Consider the following 2,093-nt stretch of genomic DNA (forward strand, 5'->3'; position numbering starts at 1 on the left):
ACATATGTAGTTTACTGCTTAACTGAGGTGGGAAATGACTTGTCTCCATATTTGAACAAGGAGTAAGCACTTCACCAGAGAAAAATGCTCATTAAATAAGAGATTTATTATGAACAAGCAATTAGTGGATAATATAAGAAAAATTCCTACATTGATTAGCTGCCTGTGGGCATTCCTTTGAAAAGTTTGGAAGGAAAAGACAATTTAAAGCAAACTTCCTCTGCATAATTAATGTTTCATAAAAGTCTCACATAATTAGCAATCTGAAGGCCCAAGTTCAAACTCTAGTACTACTCCAGGAAAAAAGAAAGAAAGAAAAAGTCACAGACAAAACCAAGCAAATCCATGCCTTTGCATTCTGAATGGAGACAGGAGAAAGACAGGGCTGTCCATCTCCTTTTCTTCATGGCTCATTACAACCCAAGGCAGCTGCTGGGAGAAACCAGCCCGGATCACCTCACATGGAGACTTCTGAGGCTGCACAAATTCCGAGTGGTTGGCCCACTGGAAGAGAAGCTCCAATGAAACCCATTCCATGGAGTCAGGTGCTTATCATTTTTTAAGTCTTAGCATTCAAGATGACTCACCTAATGTTTCTAATCGGAAGAACTCAAATCAGGTACCAAGTCTTACAGATTTGTAATTTGGCTATGGAGGGGTTCAGAATAAATGGCTCCAATATATGGCCCCTTGGCATATTAGATATTCTAAACTGAAGGAATGTGGGAAAGACTGTGTGCAGGAAAGACTCCCCAACCTTCCCTTGAGGCGGGTCATAAGAGTCTCACCTGAGAGGTGCCCTCCCTACACCTGCAGGGACAGGAACATCCTTATCTCTGACATGGAGGATGCTAAGAGGAACCTCAAAACAGGCCTTGCTGAGTTTTCCCAACTTCACTTCTCTTAGTTCACATAGAGTCTTTTTGTCTCATCGCATTTTCCCATAATTTTCTATTCTTCATCAAATCTAGTAAGATGCTCAGGTTTTCACCATTTCTTTAGGTCTACATTTCCTGATAACAGTTCCCGTGTCATGAAAATTAATTTGTGTATTTTTCTCTTGTTAATCTGTCTTTAATCAGTCTAATTTACTGGGGCCCTGGTCAATGAACTTAAGATGGGTAGAAAGCAAGGATTGTTTTTCTTCCCCTGCAATTATGAATGAGTAGAATTAATTCATTTTTCTAGCCAATTTAGAGTACCCAATGTCTGCCAAACATTGATCGAAGCATTGGAACTCAGGGGTGGGCCAGACAATGTACCCCTAGTTCAATCAGCTATAGTCAAGGTAGAAACACTTAGAAAAGGAAAGATAAAATTGCAAAGAGAGGGAGTCAGACTTAAAATCAGGTTTCCAAATTAGAAAACCAAACAGAAGCATTGATGGAAAAGCACATGGAAAGCAGCTCAGCTATTGCTTTAGTCTGCTCTCGAGGGCAAATAGCATCTTCTGTACATGATTATCAAATTCTCAAAGGTTCTAAAGCTTCAGACAACAGCTTAGCAAAAGCCTGGTATAAAATGATTTTGGTTAGTGTGTCTGGGTTAACAGGAAATAATCACAGCTTCATTACTTTGGAGAGTAGAATCAGAGGGACTCCAGTCTTGCTGGTTTATCTCAGGGTACAAAGTGTCATTTGTCCTGAACTCCATGTGTGGAGTGTTCAGTCATCTTGGAAGCAGGGTAAGCATTGGCTTTCACATGTACATGTCATGAGGTGTAAACCCAGGGACAGCCCACCTACAGGAAGCAGTCCTTTCTGAGCTGGGCAACGTCCCAGGAAGGTGCCTGGACTCACTAAGCCTGTAGCCTCACTACACAGCCATGGGCGTCCACTGCAAACTCTAGTCTTCACATTGGGTCAGGACTTCATAGGAGACACTTTCACACCAATTCAAATAGCCAATCTTCCAAGTCCTTTGGGAAAACTATACTTACTTACTATAGTTATTTTACAGTTAATACTTATTAAGCATTTCCACTATGTGCCTTCCATTTATTGAACCTTTATTTATCACCAGGTGCTGTTCTAACAACTTCACATACACTGATTCATGTAATTTCCATAATGTTCCTACCATCATAAGGTACA

The sequence above is a fragment of the Castor canadensis genome, chromosome 9 (assembly GCF_047511655.1).
Source record: "Castor canadensis chromosome 9, mCasCan1.hap1v2, whole genome shotgun sequence".
Classification (NCBI taxonomy): domain Eukaryota; kingdom Metazoa; phylum Chordata; class Mammalia; order Rodentia; family Castoridae; genus Castor; species Castor canadensis.